This window comes from Desmodus rotundus, chromosome 8 (genome assembly GCF_022682495.2).
Source record: "Desmodus rotundus isolate HL8 chromosome 8, HLdesRot8A.1, whole genome shotgun sequence".
NCBI lineage: Eukaryota > Metazoa > Chordata > Mammalia > Chiroptera > Phyllostomidae > Desmodus > Desmodus rotundus.
This window is the reverse complement of record NC_071394.1, coordinates 130,619,584-130,639,419: the sequence shown is the minus strand read 5'-3', so window position 1 is coordinate 130,639,419 and position 19,836 is coordinate 130,619,584. Positions and strand designations below refer to the sequence as shown.

General features: G+C 38.5%; 1 protein-coding gene across 3 annotated transcripts in view; it reads left to right on the top strand.

Annotated features, from left to right (window-relative positions):
- RHOA (ras homolog family member A) overlaps window positions 1-19,836 on the top strand; it is a 44,936-nt gene that overhangs the window by 7,746 nt on the left and 17,354 nt on the right. The window contains exon 3 of one of the 3 annotated variants that reach the window (XM_053929246.2): window positions 3,957-4,008. The exons of the other annotated variants lie outside the window; for them this stretch is intronic. The gene's annotated coding sequence lies outside the window, so the exon portion shown is untranslated. The remainder of the gene's footprint in view (window positions 1-3,956; window positions 4,009-19,836) is intronic. 3 annotated transcript variants of the gene reach the window in all.

The following is a 19,836-nucleotide window of genomic DNA, read 5'->3' as shown; positions in this document are numbered from 1 at the left end:
TTGTTCTAACTCTAGTGGCTCCTTCAGGAGTATTTTTCTTTCAGGGTGTCAGTACATGGTATTTACGTAATGGCTATTTGCTTTCAAAGTGACAAATAAGGATTTTATTAATAGGAAGCTTAAAATTATATGTATTTCTTTACTGCCACCTGACCGAATCGGAGAAACACGACATGTTTGGTGTTTCCATTTTCAGTAAATATTAGCATCAAAGATGGCACCTCTCCAACAAATGGACAGAAAAGTAGATGGTGGGTTGGAGATTTTTTCTGCTGCTACCTTTTGTCACCACCTTTTTTTTTTTTTATTAAACATTTTTTTTTATTGCTGTTCAATTACAGTTGTCTGCATTTTCTACCCCCCCCCCCCCATCACCAGCTTTTCTTGAATGATTTCTAATCCATGTCAGCTCATCCACACTAATGTTTTGGAATTGTGGCTGAAGAGTCTTCAATCATGAAGTCAGAAGCATTTATTTATCATGTACAACCTATATGCACCCTTCATTTACCTTTGAAGCTTTTTCATTCATTAAGTTTTCCAGTTTTTGGAACCCTGCATTCTGACCATAGTTCTTACAACAAAACTCCCTAAAACTTAAGGGAAAGTGTCTTGAACCACTTTCTCATTTTACTAGGGGTTGGGGGGTTGGGGAAAGAAAAAAGTCATGGACTTGACAACAGTGGTGAATTGGGCAGGGCCAGGTGGGGTGGAGGGAGGGGATAAATGGTGATGGATGGAGACTCGATTGGGTTGGTGAGCACAGATTACACTGTACTGACCCTGTGTTGTTCAGGTGTGCCCCTGAAACCTGTATAACTTTGTTAACCAGTGTTATCTCAATTCACCAAAAAGTGGCCGGGGAGCAGTCTCCACAGAAAACTGATGGTTTTGTCCTCCCACAAAGCAAAATGTCGTGGGTTCAATTCCCAGCAGGGCACATGCCTAGGTTGCAAGTTTGGCCTCTCTTTGGGGCATATACAAGAGGCAACTGAATGATGTTTCTCTCTCACATCAGTGTTTCTCTCCCTCTCTTTCTCCCCCCCTTAACCCCTCTTCTAAAAAATAAATAAACAAAATGATCTCTTTTTTGTTTAATTTTGGCTTTCGGGTTTGTGGGGTTTTTTGTTTTTCTGTTTTTTTTAACAAGAAAGAAGGACAAACATAGGTTTTAGTCTTCTGAAACTTCCTAGCTGCTCTAAAACAGAGATTAATTACATTACTTTAAATAATTTTTTTGACATTTTGACAATTTTTCTTAGAGGAAAAAGAGGAAAAAATTGACTTTAAGCATATGCTTGCAATTCTACTTCTGTTATGTATACATTGTTAATTTCACCTTATCCTCATTGCAGTTGTGTCTAAGTCTATATGGTACTGATGAGTTGTTCTCTGGTGCCTCTTCCATGGACCCCATAGAGCAAAAGATACATCCGTTTTCTGGTGTACTTTTACATGACCCTATTGTTTGTTATTTAGGTTTTGAGAGTCTAAGGAAATACATTTATGGTGGATATTTAATGTAATGATACAGTTTTTTTTTTGCCACAAAATAATTTTATTACATGATTTGGCAGTTTTGTTGGAAATACTGTGTTTAGAGTTTTTTTTGTGGAAAAGTTTTTTCCTGGATAAAGTCTCTTATTTAAGTTTTTCAGTTACTCAGAAAGCAGCTTTATCTTTTGAAAGCCTTAAGTGCAGTAAAGAAAGGCAATAGAATATCTTAGGATCATGGACTCTGAAGAGAGGATGACAGTTAAGTACTTGATAGCTTATGTCTCTGGACAGTAATGTAACTCATTGTAACTCAGTTTCCTCTTCTACAGAACGGGTGATAATGGAGTGCTGTGAGGGGAGAGAAACACTCAGCCCCAGAGCCAGCCATGTAGCCCTGCAACTTTCATTATTCAAATCACATATTGGAGTCCCTAATAATCAGACTTTAATATGATTTGGAAGAGGTTTTGTTTGCCTGTTTTTGGCGGAGGAGTAGTGTCCTAAGAATTAAGACTCGGGCAAATACAACAGAGCTCATTACTGGGTCACAGATGCTTAGGAGCAGTGATTCCCAAACTTGGTGTCCAATTCGCAAAACTAGAAACACTTTGGGAAGGGTTTTGTTTTGTTTTTTTAATCACCTTTATTCAGGTATAATTTGCATACAATAAATACACCTATTTAAATGATAGCTTGGTAAGTTTTATTAAATACATGCACCTGTGTACTTGTCATCCAATCAAGATACAGGACATTTCCTTTGGAACCCTTAAAGTTTTCTATTTTTAGCTAGTTGTTTTATTTTTAAAAATATGTGCACTTTATTGTTGGTAGGACTGCCAAATGGTATAGACACTATAGAAAATAGTGTGGTCGTTACTCAAAAAGTTAACAATTGAATTACCATATGATCCAGCAATTCTACTTTTGGGTGTACTGTATTTTGCCATGTACAATACTCACTTTTTGCCCAAATTTTTGAGGGAAAATAAGTATGTACATTATACATGGTAGTACTAATTCTGTATCTATAGAAATATTTTTAATTCGTTTACGTATACTTATGCATTAAAAGTGTAACTCTAGAAAGCAATCACGTTATCTGTGTGTTCAAAAATAAATGCTAAAATTCCTTTGTGATACAAAAAACAAGTACCTAAAACAAATTAAAAAATTAAAAAGAGTCCTGGCTGGTGTAGCTCAGTGGATTGAGCACGGGCCTGCAAACCCAAAGGTGGTCAGTTCAGTTCCCAGTCAGGGCTCATGCCAGGGTTTCGGGCCCCGTCCCCATTTGGGAGCACATGAGGGGCAACCACACATTGATGTTTCTCTCCCTCTCTTTCTCCCTCTCTAAAAATAAATAAATAAAATCTTTTTAAAAAAAATTTAAAAGAAAGATTTTTTTCCGGAAAGTTTCGGCCAAAAATGGGGGTGCGCATTATACACGGCAAAGCAGGTATTTCCCAAAGAATTGAAAGCAGGATCTCAAAGAGAGATTTGTACACCCTTTATAGCATTATTCACACTAGCTAAAATGTGGAAGCAACCCAGGTGTTCATCCAGAGATGAATGCATAAGCAAAATGTGGCATATATATATATACAGTGGAATATTTTTTAACCTCAAAAAGGAATTCTACAGTACAGAAGAACAGTGGTACATTATGCTAAGTGTAAAAAAATCCAGTTATAAAAGATAAATACTGTATAATTCTACTTACATGAGGTACTTAGAGTTGCCAAAATAGTAAAGATAGAAAGTAAACTGGTGGTGGTTGTGAAGGGGGAAAATGGGATGTTAATATTTAACGGGTATAGAGTTTCAGATTTATAAGATGAAAAGAATTATGGGGATGGATGGTGATGATGGATGCATAGCAGTGTGAATGTCCTTAATACCACTGAAATTTATTCTTAAAAATGGTTAAGATGTTAAGTTTTATGTGTATTTAACATAACTTAAAAAGGAAAAAATGCACTACATTAAGAAAACATACAATAAGATTTATAATAAAAAATGGATATTTGCCCTGGCTGGTGTGGCTCAGTGGATTGAGTGCTGGTCAGTTAGATTTCCAGTCAGGTCACATGCCTGGGTTGCGGCAGGGCCCCCAGTGGCGGGTATACGAGAGGCAACCATGCATTGATGTTTCTCTCTCTCTCTCTAAAAATAAATAAATACATACTAATTTTTAAAAAAGGATATTCTTCCTACCCCAGAGCTCAGTTCTCCTGTCATAGTATTGCTTCCTTTGGGGTTTTAAGAATGTCTTTAGAGCAAGGGGGTTGATAAAGCATAATAAATATGAAACAGTGCAAACGGGATAAGCATGAAAATGAAGCCTTTCTTGTATCTCAGCCTCCCAAGGCCCTTGCTTCAGAGAAAACCATGTAACTGCGTCTTATGTATCCTTCTGGAGATACAGTGTCTATATGTATAATATATTTTTCCTTTTTTAGGTACATACTTGCTCATCACACTGTTAATGCATCTTATTCTTTCCCCTTAACGGTAGGTCTTGGTGATTATTTGGCAAGATATTTCAAAGTATACACTGTGGAAAATAGTTTGATGATTTCTCAAATAGTTAAATACAGAATTACCCTATGACCCAGCAATTCCATTCATTCCTAGATATAAACCCAAAAGAATTGAAAGTAGGTACTCAAACACTTGTACATAAATGGTCATAGCAGCACTAAGCCAAAAGGTGGAAATGTCTATCAACAGGTGAATGGTTAAAGAAATGTGCTATATGCCATACAATGGAATATTATTCAGCCATTTAAAAAAGATGAAGCACTGGTACATGCTCCAACATGGATGAACCTTGAAAGCATCATGCTGAGTAAATGAAGCCAGACACAAAGGCCACATATTATATGATCCCATTTATATGAAATGCCTAGAATAGGTAAATACATAGAGACAGAAAGCCAATCGGTGGTTGCCAGGTGCTGGGGGAGGGTGAAATAGGGGCTGACTACGTAATGGGTGCGGATTTTCTTTCGTGGTAATGAAAATGTTTTGGAACTAGATAGTGTTGGTGGTTGCACAACACTGCTAATGCACTAAATATCACTGAAGTTGCGTGCTGTAAAACGGTTAACTATGTTATGTGATCTTCACCTCAGTTAAAAAAAAAAAAATTTAAATGGACGTTCAGGCCCCACCCTGAAGAGTTTAATATTTTATTGTGGAGCATTGAGAGGAATAAAGATGTTTGTGCCAGAATGCATAGTGCTCGGCTGAGCATTGTCATCACTGGAAAAACACCGACAGGTCATTAGTAGTAGCCTTGGTGGGGCTACTACCTCTTAGTTCATTCTTCTCCTGTTGGGGGCAGTGTAGTGGAGAGTTAGGCTACGCGAAGCACATCCTGATTCTGTGCATCCATTTAAGGTTAACCTTGGAATATTGACATTTTGAAGTGGTTGATAGGATGCCCAGTAGGTATGTTCCCTCAGCAGTGTTTCTTGCCCTTCCACCTCCCAAAGAATTTAAGTCTGGGTGACTCTGAGCTGGCATTATATTGGAGGCTTTGTCACTCTCCTCTGCTTGCCTTTATGTGCCTTTGGCATGCTGCTCTCCCTCTCCAAGGACCCTTGAACTAGCTTCAAACCTTGGCAACTGCTTGATCAAGATGGCCAAATAATGGCAGTACCAAGCTCAAGCTTATTATGAACAAACGGACAGATGGTAGTTTGGGCTTTTTTGCCAGAGGTTTCCTATGCAGTCTGTAAACAAAATAAATGGCTTTATGTTTTCAATTTAATTTCCCAAATGTTTAGTGGTGTTTCCTGTGTGTCAGGCACAGTCCTGGGTGTGGGTGAGCTTGGAGTTTCTATGATAGGTTTCTGCCCACTGCATTGAAACTATTTAAATATAGGGGGTTTTTTTGGTCCTCTGACTTAATAAAGCAGTATGTATCCTGTTCATTTAAGATGTATGCTTTAACAAAGGCTGAAAACCGGGGGAATGGAGGGTGTTAGAAAAGGGCGTGTTTATAAAAGGGATACATTTTCTTTCAGCCAGGTATATTGTTTGAACAAAAATTTGATTGTAGTTTGGTTGTTACTTTTAGGACTGTTTGGAGAAGAGGCTGCATTTTGACCTTTATTTTCAGTTTTATAGTTCTGATAGCTTTACTTCAAGAGGATGCATTGTAGGACAACTTTTAAACTCCTGGGATTCATGTGTGTTTAGGGAAAGGCAGTATTGGTCTTGGAGAAAAATTGAGATCTTAAAACGACTGAAGTAGCATCATTGTGTTCTCGATAACTAAAGTTTACTTCTTTAAGCTTTAAAACTTGTTTTTGTAGCTTATGTCTTTTTCCTGTCTTACAGTATCTGGGTCTTCAGCGTCCATGTGTAATGATTGAGGTCTGTCCTTGGAGGCTGTTGCCCCAGTCTAGGACTTTGGCCTGGCCTGAATGACACTTCCTTTGCTCCTCATTTTACATTTCTGAGTCCAGTTAGCAGGGTTTTCTGTTTCCTTCCTTTTTGTCAAAGGTTGTACCTCTTCTCATCCAAGCGTGTATTTTTCTAAATTACTGTGAACTGAGCTACTGGCCAATTAGACTTAAATAGTTGTCTGAGATAAGAAATGAGTTCAGAGGGGAATTCTGGGTCTGTTTGTTTTTTTAATATTTTTAAGATTTATTTTAGAGAGAGGAGAAGAAAAGGAGAAAGAGAGGGAGAGAAAGACCAATGTATGGTGGCCTCATGCTCTCCCTGCTAGGGACCTGGCACACAATCCAAGCAGGTGCCCTGACTGGGAATCAAACCATGACCCGTTGGTTTACAGGCCGGGACTCAATCCACTGAGCCACGCCAGCCAGGGCTGAGTTTTAACACTCCTTGTGTTATACATTATTGAATTTTCGGATTCTTGAATTTTTAAAGCAAAGTACGCTAAGAGGTAGACTCACCACTAGTGCATACAACTGATCTGTTGTAATTGTTTTCTTTTTAAAATCTGTGTGTAGCACTTTGGTTAAAGTTTTTTTGCTCCTGGAAATTTACTTTTTCAAGTTTGTTATTTGAACATTTAACTGTTGTGTGATTGTTGGACGGTGGTGAATAAGACAGATATGATTAGCCCTGACCAGTGTGGCTCATTTGGTTGGGGCATGGTCCCGTAATTGAAAGGTTGTGGGTTCAATTTCCAGTCAGGACATATACCTATGTTGCAGGTTCCATCCCTAGTCTGGGCGGGAATAAGAGACAACCAATTGATGGCTCTCTTGCATTGATGTTTCTTTCTCTTTTCCTTTTTCTCTAGAAGCAATGAAGAAATGTCCTCAGGTAGGGATTAAAAGAAAAAAATAGATATACAAATGGAGTTTGTGGGGAAGAACTTTAGAGGGATGTGATGAGTGGGGAAATGAGAAATGTTAGGTGTTGGGGGTGTACCTAAGGGGCCTTATCTAAATTGGCAGCTACAGGAAGGCCTTAAGAGAGAGTGACTTGGCCTGAAGTATGAGGTTTTATCTAAGTGAGTAGGGGAAGGGTGAGGGGGTGTTCATTCTGGACAGAGGGAAGAAGGAAGAAATCATGGCTTAATAACCTGAGTTATAGGATTTATTGTTTTGGCCAAGGGTGGGTGTATGTGTTGGGTTTTATAATTTCACATTAGTGTCTTGGGATTTAGTTATTTCCTTATCTGCAATATGTCATTTTGTACCCAGATTTCATCCAAAAAATTTTTTGCACTGCTTGTATTGACACTACTACCTCCCACAGAAATTAACATCGACAAAACCTAATGTTGGGAGGAAGTTTTTTTATATACACTAAGATTATTATTCTTAATGAAATTCACAGGATTTTTATGTGTCTTAAAATTGCATTTTAAATTTTCAAGTTTAGTTTCTAAAAGACTAGATAGCTTTTACTTTTTAATAGTCATCTGTACAATAATAACTTATAACAACTTATTTGGAGAGAAAAATTAAAAACATTTTTAATTGGATTACATAATTGAAGTATATAGATGTCAACAGGATAAGCCTTATTTACTCATTTTCTAATCTGTCCAGTGTTTAAAGTAATAAATTCTGGGAAAAAGTAAAAATTAAGTCATGTCCAAAGCTGTGCTGTAGTAAATGATTTTATTTCATGGTTGGTTGAGAAATGGTAGAAAGCTTGCTGTAATCATCACTGTTTCTTTTGCATAATTAGTCCCTTTGAAGAATTACGAGGTAAAATTATAATTATCTCAAGTATGTTGAATTAGTCATTTTTAAAGCTGTGATTATTTTATCTGCATGGAAATTTATTCATTATCTTTCCAAAGTACTGTAAAGATCTCAATCCAGCAGAGGCAGCAGTTACTCAGTCAAATTATTTCTGCTGCTGCTTTTGGCTTGACAACTGTTTTGTGCTTGCTTATAACAAATGTCTGGCTAATAAATGTCTTTATAATGTACTTATTATAAGCTGGTAACACTATTTCAAACATCTTTGGTGGCTCCTTATCTAGCAAATATAAGCTAAAAATTGTGCGTAGAGGCAGATTTATGGTGAGCCTAAGAAAATAAGTATTGCAAAATGTGTGGTCCCTAAACAAGTTATCAAAATTATTCAGCTAAAAGAAAGAAAAAAGTCCCCTAAAAATTAAAAAAGATTTTATGAGATGAGAAAAACTATTCAACTAATTGAGGTTGTGGAATTCAAATTACTGTCCTGCAGTTTAAGCACACTGCACTCAATCCCCAACTCACCTAATTTAAAGCCTATTTTGTTTTAATTTCCCAAGAGAAATAATAGTAGGGGCTCTGTCCACTTGTCTAAGTTAACAGCATGGCTATGAGTGATTGAAAAATCTGACTTGAGGGCACTGGAAAAGGTACTTTAAAAGTACTGAGAGGCCCTGGCCAGTGTGGCTTCGTTGGAGCGTCATCCTATAAACCGAAAGGTCGTAGGTTTCATTCCTGGTCAGGGCACATGCCTAGGTTGCAGTTTCATTCCCCGGACAGGTCATGTACTAATCAATGTTTCTCATGTTGATGTTTCTCTGTCTCCTTCTATTCTCCTCTCTCTAAAATCAATAAGCATGTCTTCTAGTGAGGATTTTAAAAAAATATATTGAGAGGCGAGTGTGTGTGTTTAAGACAAATTGGCAGTGGATTAAGGTGTTTATAACCGCCATACAGAGAATTATGAAAATCACAAACTCATTTGACGTCAAAACCTCAACTGAACTGATGAGGTTGTTTAGTTTTTATCCTACTTAGTGTGAATATTCATTTATTTTACTGAAGAACTGTTAACCCATTGGGTGTATTACAGAATATTTGGAATTTGCACCATATTACATTTCTAAAATCTGAAGATTTCTGAATTTAGAAATATCGGACCCAAAAAATCATGAGCATTTAGTTCTAGGCAGTGAAAGACAAACACTATACACACACACACACACACACACACACAGTCTATCGGGAAAAAGCCCAGCCATTGTTAATATAACAAGAAAGGTTTGCACAACATCCATGTAACTTGGCAGCCGAGGAAAGTGGACTGGAATGCACATGCGTGAACAATGACAACTTTATTGTACTAGTCAGTGGGGGCAGTAGATGCCATTGAGCGAGCTTATATACTGTGTGGCCATTGCATTCAGAATAATTGAGCAAGTAGAGCAACGAATCTGTGTCAGATTTTGCATTAAGCTTGAACATGCCTCCTCGGAAACTATCCTGATGATTGAGAACGCTTTCAGGGACGATGCAGTAAGTGCAGCGCAAATAAAAGTGTGGCACAGATGCTGCAAAGATGGTCGAGAACCTGTTGAAAGGGATCCACGTTCTGGAAGGCCTGCAACAAGCAAACCATCTGAGAATGTTGAACGTGGCCAGACAGCAATCAACAAAGATCAGCCGCTGACAGTGCGAGAACTAGAAGCTGATCTGGAGATTCCAAAAACTACTGTGTCCAAGATTTTGATGCAGGATCTTAGCATGAAATGTGTTGAGGCAAAGTTTGTTCTGCAGCGTCTGCTACCAGAGCAGAAGGAACATCGTGCTGTAGTTGGGAGAACTGTGTGAGGTCCCAAGGTGCCTAGAAAGTAACTGAGGCTTGCTTCATTGTCCTATGTACAATGTTTTCGTGTCTGTAACAAATGTCTTTTTCATATTACGTGGCTGGATCCTTTCTGGACAGAGCATGCACACGTGTGTTTTAAATGAGAAGGAAGAGGGTGGGATGAAGTATGCATAGGACATGCACTTTGGAAAAATAATTAGTTGCTAGACTGGCAAAAGTTTCATTTTGGAAAAAACAACTGGTCTTCAAATTCTGGAATTTGAAGGAGGGAGTTACTAATTTGCCCAAATAAGACCTAAATAATAATGACAAACATCATTAAACTCTGATCTATTTTCAGTATAGGTAAGCTCTTTTGCGTAATATCTTACTTAATTTTCATACCAACTCTATTTAGAAGGTTCCATTGTCCACTCAACAGATAAGGAAGCTGGTTGTAAAGGGACACAAAGCTAGTGAGTGGCAGAGCCCAGATTAACTCTGATAGTGTAGCTCCTCATCCACTACTGTAAATGGCTTTCTTTTTACTCTCTTGCCACCTACAGCTGAAATTAATTTCTAGTAGAACCCTTTACTCTGGCTAGTCTGCCTGGGACCTATCCATGTAATGAATATTTCTGGTTTTATTTGAGTAGTCCGTATGGTAGATGCTGAATGCTCCTGAGACCTACCCAGAATGGGACTCAGATTTTGAAAATCAAATGTAATGTTCGGTCAAGTAAGTTTAGTGGTAGTGTTTTGGGTGGGGAGCAGGGAGGTAGTTAAGAAACACCTGGAACTCTGGGAACCTGTGTTAGTCACCTGGCCTCTTCCAGAATTTGTGGGTGGGGTAGGAATTGGCGTGCATGTGATTATTATACCTTCCTCCAACTGCAGTGAATAATCACGATTATTCACAAGGTAAGATTTAACAGTGATGGTGATGCTTAATTTTTAGGCCCTTTCTCTTCTGCTTGGGAACACTTACTACAGTACAAGAGAGGAATGCCGTAGGCTTTAAAAAACTCTTAGCCTTAAAAAATAGTTGCTAGCTAGATTGGGAGAAGTATCATTTTAGGAAAAACACTATATTCAGGTAACTACCTTGAATCTTCTAATTTATGGGAAAAATAATTTGCAACCTTCAGTACTTTAGCTGTTTAATAACAAAGTTATTTTTGATCCCCATAATGAATCTCTTCATCATGGTTCACAATTGCTACTCTCTAAAATATTAAAGGACCACTAGTCTTTTCTTAGGCTTTTGCTATATTTAAGGTGATAAGAGCCCTTAGTGGATGTGTCGCAGTGGACTGAGCGCCAGCCTGCAGACCAAAAGGTTGCTGGTTCAATTCCCAGTCAGGGCCTGGGTTGTGGGCCAGGTCCCCGATTGGGGGGTATGCAAGAGGCAACTGATAGATGTGTCTCTGGCACATTGATGTTTCCCTCTCTTTCTCCCTCCTTTCCCCTCTCTCTAAAATTAAATAAATAAAAATTTTTAAAAAGAGAGACATTTAGTCTCCCACCCTTATGTATGAATATGAAAATAGAGACTAGGGAGTTTCACATACAGTGGTTTATTACTTGTAAATCTTGTTTGAAAAGAAGTAACTTCCTACTTGAAGAATGAGAGGAAGGCCAATCCAGAAAAGAAGGGAAGTAATTTAGAGGAAGTAAATTTGAAGACCAATGCCTAATCTTAGTAACTTGAGCTTTTGAAAATTTCCTTTCAAAAGGTTAGAGAATTAACTCTTTCTTATACCAACACATTTTTATTCATTAATTTAGGAAGACAAGGTTTCTTATCTTTAATTCCATCAGTGAACACAACTTCTCTTCAGCGCTTTTTTTGACCTGTTAGGCATTGTAGGGAATATAGAAATGAAGGTATAGCTATTTTATTGGAGTTCACAGATAATACTAGGAATTACTTATTTTAAGTGTTTTCCTGCCCAGGTGGCTCAGTTGGAGCATTGTCCTGTGTGCCAAAAGGTTGCAGGTTCAATCCCTGGTCAGGGCACATACCTAGGTTGCAGGTTTGAGCCCCAGTTAGGGCATTTATGGGAAGCCACCTGTTTTTCTCCTAAATGGATGTCTGGATGTCTCTTCCTCTGTCCCTCCCTCTCTCCCTTTCCTCTACCTCTCCTTCCCTCTCTCCCTTTCCTCTGTCCCTCCCTAAAGTCAATAAACATATCCTCAGGTGAGGAGGTTGTCTTTATTTTGTTTTTGTTTTGTTTTTAATTTAAGTGCTTTCCTGTGTTGACTCATTTAATAACTATTTCTATCCTTTGATGGTAGGAACCATTATTTTCCCCATTGGTACTGATGAGTACATTGCTTCAGAGGTACAAAAGGTTTGAGTATCTTGCCTGAAGATTGACAGCTGCTTTGAACGCTAGCACCTGGCTCCAGAACCTTCTCTCTACCAGTGCAAACAAAGTATCAAATGGTGTAAGTCTATATAGTTATTTGGGAAACAGCACTGAGTAGACCAAGCACAATAGAAATTCAGAGAGGAAGAAAAATTTGTACTAGAGTAGCCAAGGAGGCCTCCCTGGAGAGGGTGTAATACTTAGCTTTAAAGGAGATAAAGTGGAGTGCTGAGTGGGACCAGTCAGCCCCTTGGCAGTGTTAAATTGTGCTTGAACAGTCTTGTTTTACCTCCTTGTATGGAAGAGGGGGTGGACAGTGTTGTATAGGGAAATTGTATAGGGGAGAGGGGGCATACTTAAGCAGACTACAGGAGGTCAGATCCTAAGAAGAATCTTTGCATTTGTACTGCTTTGTCTCTTCCTTTTCTTTACCTAATACATGGATCTTTCCCAGTCGGTACATTACTCTACTAAACTCTTCTCAAGAGACTAATCCTCCTCCTTCACAGTGTCCGGGACAGATGTTACGTTCTCTGAAGCCTTCTGGCAGAATTGCTTGCTTTTCTCTCTTCATACCGGAGAGGATAACCTTCTGTTACAGTACTTAATTGTGTTGTTTTTTCTAATTGATTCTTCCAGATAAAACTCTCTAGCACCTAGAACAGGGAATGACCCATAGAAAACTCTTGGTTTGCGTTAGATTGATTGTAAGGGAGATAGAATTGAGACAAAGCCACTGTACCTGCAGAGGAGATGATTGCCATTGTACTGAGGTAGTGGGTGGAAGGGTTCCTGAGGATGAGGCCTGAGGGATGGGTGGGAGAACCTGCTGGAACTTATCTTTAAATGACCTGCTGTTTGCTGTAAATTTTTTCTAGAAAAATCATTTACATGAAATAGTAGGTGTGTCTTCCTTGGCAGATTCTTATAGTATGCAATAACCCAGAACATCTAATAAGAATTCTGTGTCTTCCAACTAGCCATGGGAGGGTTGTTTGGAGTAGCCCTGTTCAGTAGACTTTCTGTGACGACGGACATGTTCCATATCTGAACTGTCCAATATGATAGTCACATGTGGCTCTTGGACATTTGAAATGTGGTCAGTATGACCAAGGAGACCTGAATTTTAAAAGTTAAACTAATTAGAATATTAATTAAAAATTTAAAAGTCACATGTAACTGACAAGTGGCTACTGTGTTAGGCAGTGAAGATGATAGTACTAGCTGTGGGAGTGAATGCAGCCCAAATTTATTCTGTCTCTCTCTATTGATTTTGGAGGGAGAAAAATATTCGTTGTTCACTTTATTTATTCATTCATTGGTTGATTCTTGTGTCTCCTGACTGGGGATGGGACCCACAACCTTGGCATATCAGAGCAACACTAACTGAGCTGCCCAACCAAGGCCAAACTTTGTCTTTTGAGTTTCTGCTTCAAGCAGTGACTCTGCTCCCCTGAGTATATCTTTTCACTACTTTAAAATTCCGATTTATATCTATAATGCTTTGGCTCTCTTCCTACTTAGGAAAAATTTAGATACGAGGGAAGTCTTCATGGTGTTGAGTAGGGCGTCACGGTTTTGAAAGGTGGATTGAAGTTCAGTTTTATTTCTGTGTGTAGCAGCCAGGGTGAATTACACAGTGACTTTTCCTTCGTTCAGCAAACACTTGGGGAGAGTTATTGGTGTCTGACACTGCTTACTTGTCATTGTTGATATAAAGATGAATAAAACTATCCCTATCCTAAATTAGCTTTCAGTCTAGTAGAAGGAGTCTTGTTTAAATAGGAATGATTACCCTTGGCTGGTGTGGCTCAGTGGATTGAGCAGTGGCCTGCTAACCAAAGGTATGTGCCCTAGACTGGTTCAATTCCTAGTCTAAGGCACATACCTGGGTTGCTGGCCAGATCCCCATTAGGGGGCACATGAGAGGCAACCACACATTGATGTTTCTCTCCCTCTCTCCCACCTGACCCCTCTGACTAAAAATAAATAAATAAAATCTTTAAAAAATAAATAGGAATGAGCCCTGGCTGTTGTGGCTCAGTGGATTGAGCATGGACTGTGAACCAAAGGGTCGCCAGCTTGATTTCCAGTCAGGACAAATGCCTGGGTTTCGGGCCAGGTCCCCAGTACGGGGCACGAGAGAAGCAGCCACACATTGATATTTCTCTCCTTCTCTTTCTCTCTAAAAATCAATAAATACAATCTTTTAAAAATACTGATAAAAATAAATAAATAGGAATGATTAAACAGAAGTAATAAATAGGGGTGAGAGTATTAAAAGTGGTTATATGGGGAGGAAAAGGGAAATGGAAGAGGATATCAGGGAAGAAGTGACTTTTGTCATCTTGAAAGGTAAGTATTTGCTAGACAAGAGGTAGGGAGGCTTCCTAGATATAGTGAAGACATGTCTAGGACCAAAAATGCCTTTACTTTTTACAAAACTGTATTGTGGTGCAAATGATAATGGAATAGGTCTATAGTGGATGGATTGGACCCTTTACCCTGGAGCCTTGGAGATGACCTTTATTCTCAGAGAAGGAAGTTGGAAAACATTGCTCTGCAGTGCAGTCCTTAAAACCCAGAAGGTATGCTTGTAGAAGGCTTTGTGACCTGGGCTTAAATTTTTGGACTCTGATTTTTGAGCTGATTTTCCTATCCTACCATTCTTGCCTAACTCTAGATGAAGTTGTTTGTTACATTAAGTTAATTGCTTGGTACAGCCAACTTGATGTAGGCGGTTATGTAGTTATTAATGCTTGATGTAAAAAAAAAAAGGTGCTGGATATGTTGTCATTGAAATATCTCGTGAGTCCTGTGGGTACCTAAGTTTAAGCAGCTTTCTGCTTGTCTTTCTTTGTTCCAGATAAGCTGAAATTAAGCTGGTTTTTAATCTTCACCCCAGGATATTTTATTGATTTTAGAGAGAGAGGACGTTCTGGGGAAAGAAACATCTATCAGTTGCCTCCCGTATACACCCTGACTGGGAATCAAACCTGCAACCTAGTGGTCTAAGAATCGAACTCACAGCCTTTTGGTGTACAGGATGACACTTCAGCCAACTGAGCCACCAGGCCAGGACTAAGTTGGGGTTTTTTTTTTTGAATCCCAAATCACGGTGGTGTTTGCAGCATCTTCTTGGCTGCACTTGTCACTCTGGGCTCTTTGAAGAACTGTTAGATGGCTACTTCACTGTTCTCTATTAAGTAAATTTTTCACTTTGGTTCTCTGTTTTCCCCTTTGATTATCTCTTCTTTCATATTAATAACCATAACTTCTTGTAACCTTTTCTGAAGGAATTCTTTTCAGTTTCTCTATGCCACCATTAAAATTTGTAAATTTTCCTTGAAATCCTGAGCCTGGAATGAGGCTATATGTGTTTCTAGTCCAACTTTAGTTTCACCTACATTTTCTTGTTGCATGATCACTGTTTCAAACTGAATATGCAACACCTTTGCCTGACAGCTTTCAGATAAAGCCTAGACAATATCCTACCATGGGCTGGTCAGTCAGGCTGATTGCCTCTGATAGCCTGTGGACACTATAAATGGCATGTAGGCACCTGGCAGAAAAAGAGGGGAAACCTCCTTTTCTTTTGTAAAACTGATTTGCATGGGTATTGTAAATCAGTGTGGAGTACAGACTTGGGTCAACTAATTTATTTAAAAGTTTAGTTGAAGTACGCATAACAAAAAATTACCATTTTAGTCATTTTTAAGGGTACAGTTTAATGTTACTAAATACATTCACATTGCTGTACATCCAACACTACCATCTATCTCTATAACTTTTCATCTTTTTTGATTATATGTTATTGATTCTGCTATTATAGTTTAGTTTTTCCCCCTTGACTCCTTCTTTTTATCTTGTAAGTCCAAAACTCTATACCCATTAAACAATAACACTATTCTCCCCTCCCCCCAACCCCTGGCAACTACTGTTCTACTTTCTGTATGGTTTTGACTATAGGTAACTCATATAGTGAAATCATATAGTGTTTGTCTTCTTGTAACTGGCTTATTTCAGTTAGCATAATGTCCTCAAGATTCATCAATATTAAAGCATATCACAGAATTTCCGTTCTTTTTAAAGCTGAATAATATTTCATTGTCTGTATCACTTTTTGCTTATCTATTTATCAGTTGTAGAAGTTGATGGGGACTTGGGTTGCTTCCATGTTTTGGCTGTTGTGAGCAGTGCTGCTGTGAGCATGGATGCACAGATACCTCTTAAAGACCCTGCTTTCATTTCTTTTAGGTATATTCTTAGAGGTGGAATTGCTGGGTCATATAATAATTATAGTTTAATTTTTAATTAATATATATGTATACATTTTTAATACTAACCAGAGGGTATGTTTGTTGATTTTAGAGAGATAGAAGGAGAGAGGGTAGAGAGAGAGAAGCATCTATGTGAGAGAGAAATACTGATTGGTTGCCTTCCTTACATGCCCTGACCAGGGATCGAACTTGCAACCTTTTGGCGTATGGGATGACACTCCAACCAACTGACCCACCCAGCCAGGGCTTGAGCTGTTATTTTTAATTTCCAATCCAACTTAATCTAGGAATACCTTAGAATATTGTATAACTGAACTCTAGACTAAATGAACAACTGCAATGAACAGTTCCAGGAAGCCTTCTAGAAGCTATTCAGGCAAATGTGAGTCAACAATGTGGTCACATAAACACAAGGAAATCACCAACTACTGCTGTGTGAAATGGAGAGAATTTACTGCTAATGTGTAACTGTTGTTTACGTATCCAGGTGCAGGCACAGACCACTCCCACACTGTGCTACTAGATAAGCAAGGCAGGCAGGAGAATAAATAGTCTGCAGTCACTACAGGAAATCATTAGACTTGTAAAAGTAGTGTGAAAAGGGCTGACCACTACCTATTAGTCTTTCCATAGCAGAGCTTTCTGAAGCTCAGAACGCCTCAACCCTTTGCTTGACATCTCTGTATCTCAGGGAGAGTAAATAGACTTAAGACACACTAGCACCAAGAGTTGAAGACTTCACAGCAAACATACTTGACATTTGGCACTCTCTTCTTTTGGTATGTAAATGACATTCTAAAAAGAATACAAAAAACCCATAGAAGTCTAGAAAACAAACTGGGAAAAGTATGAAATATAACAGTTTTTAAAACCACAAGACTTTTGATCAACTGCATCAAAAATTCAATTAAGGAGAAATAATTCAGAGTAATCAATCACCCCGTTACACATTAATTAATTGATCTTTCACAGTGTCACCAAGGTTTGCCTGGGTAGGCGAAGGAGAAAAGGGCACTAAAAGCCACAGGGAGGCAGGCAAGACAGTGGAGTAGAAATTGGGCTCTGGAACACATTGCTTATCATTTATTGTTAGTGCAGTGCCCAGATCTACCCCTTACGGCCTAGCTGTGTGAGTGTGGACAGGTTAGTCTTTCAGTGCTTCAGTTTCCTTAATTGTATAATGAGAGTATTAGGCTCTAAGAGGGCAGGTATGAGGATTAAATGTTAATATAAAGTAAACAGTTTGTGACAGCATTATTTATATGTGCTATTTTGGGCAATTTTCTCTGTTGTTTTCTCAATGACGTGGGAGACACACCTTCTCTACCTTTTAACTAAATGCCCATGGTTCTAGGTATAAGAAAGGAAGTTGAGGGAAAGGATTGCAAAAAAACGAAAGATGACCTAAATAAATGGAAAGACATCTGTGTTCATGGATCGGAAGACTTTTAAGATTGTGAAGGTGGCAGTACTTCTCAATTTGATTTATAAATTCAATACAATCCTTGTCAAAATTCCAGCAGGCTTCTTTGGAGGAATTAACATGCTGCTCCTAAAATTCATATGGAAATCCAAGGGACCCAGAATAGCCAAAACAATCTTGAAACAGAACACAGTTGGAGGACTCAAACCTTCTGATATCAAAACTTGATACAGTGTGGTACTAGCATGAAAACAAGACACACTGATTAATGGAATAAAATTGAAAATTAAGCCCTTACATGTAGGGTCCTTTTCCACCCCCAACAAAGTTGGTACGACTGTTCAATGGGGAAAGGATGGTCTTAAACAAATAATGTTGGGATGACTAGTTTTCCACATGAAATAATAATGAAATTGAACCCTTAACCTTATATAGAAAAAATAAGTCAAAATCTAACTTAAAACTATTAGGCCCTGGCTGGGTAGCTGGTTAGAGTGTCTACCTGATACACTAAGGATGTGGGTTCTATCCCCAATCAGGACACGTAGAAGAGTCAACAAATAAATGCATAAATAAGTGGAACAACAAATCGATGTTTCTCTTTCTCTCTCCCCCACTTCCCTTCTCTAAAATCAATAAATTAAAAACAAAAAGTGTTAAGTCCTGGGCATTGTGGCTTACTGGGTTTGGCACCAGACTGCAAACCGAAAGGTCGCCTGTCCGATTCTGGGCGAGGTCCCCACTTGGGGGTGTGCAAGAGGCAACCCATCATTGTTTCACACATCGATGTTTCTCTCCCTCTCTTTCTCTCTCCCTTCCCCTCTAAAAATAAATAAAATCTTTTTTTTAAAAAAAAGAGACTTGAAATTCTACAACTCTTTTTTTTTAAAGGGCATAAACTTTTCATGACCTTGGATTTGGTGTTGGTTTCTTAGGCCATTTTGGCAGTGGCACCAAAATTATCAGCAACCTAAGCAAAAATAAATTGGACTTCATGAAAATTAAAAACTTTTGTGCTCCAAAGGATATTGTTGAGAAAGCAAGAAAGTGAAAAGAGACAGTCCAGTTCACAAATGGGCAGTGAGGCCCTGGCCCAGTAGCTCAGTTGGTTAGAGCGTTGTTCCGATACACTCACATTGCAGATTTGATCCCCAGTCAGGGTACATACAGGAATCAGCCAAGGACTGTGTCAATAATTGGAACAAAAAATTAAAAATCAGTTTTTCTCTGCCCCCTTTAAAAATCAATAAATAAAAATTAAAATGGGAGGTGGATTCAAGTAGACATTTCTCCAAAGAAGGTAATACAATGGCCAACAAGCACACGAAAAGATGCCCAACAGCATTAGTCATTAGGAAATTGCAAGTCAGAACCACATGAAATACCACTTCACACCCACTTGAATGGCTATGGGTTTTTTTAATGGAAAATAACAATTGTTGGCAAGGATGTGGAGTAATTAGAATTTTTTTAATAGCTGGTGGGAATGTAAAATGGTGCAGCTTCTGTGGAAAACATTTTGGCAATTATTGCTAAAAAACATCTAACCCTTCAGTGAGCCATAATCTTTGCTGGTAATGGTTCTTACCTTCAGTTTGTGAAAAACTCGGTGTCTGCAAAGTGCAATTAAATGAGGTATGTCTGTATACATACCTCAAGGGATTGAAAGCACAGACTTGAACAGATAATTGTATTCCAGTGTTCATTGCAGCATTATTACAATAGCCAAAAAGTAGAAGCAACCCCAGGTGTCATTGAACAGATGAATAGACAAACAAAATATGGTATATCCATACAACGGAATATTTTGCAGCCATAAAAAGGAATGAAATTTGATACGTGCTACAACATGATGAACCTTAATGACTATGCTGATTAAAATAAGCCAACACAAAACGACGAATATTGTGTGATTCCATGTATCTGAGGTATGTTAAATAGGCAAATTCACAAACTGAAAGTAGATTAGAGTTAACCAGGAGCTAAGGGAAGAGGTGAATGGGGAGTTACTACTTAATGGATACAGCGTCTCCTTGGGGTGATAAGGTAGTGGTTGATGATTGCCCAACATTGTAAATACACTGTATAATTAATTCCACTAAGTTGTAAAGGAAAAACACTTCCTGTTCTCCTTTACTCTTTTTTTTTTTTTTAACTTGTTGATTTGAGAAGGAGAAACATCTATCTGCCGTTCTACTCACCCATGCATTCACTGGTTAACTCTTGCATGCACCCC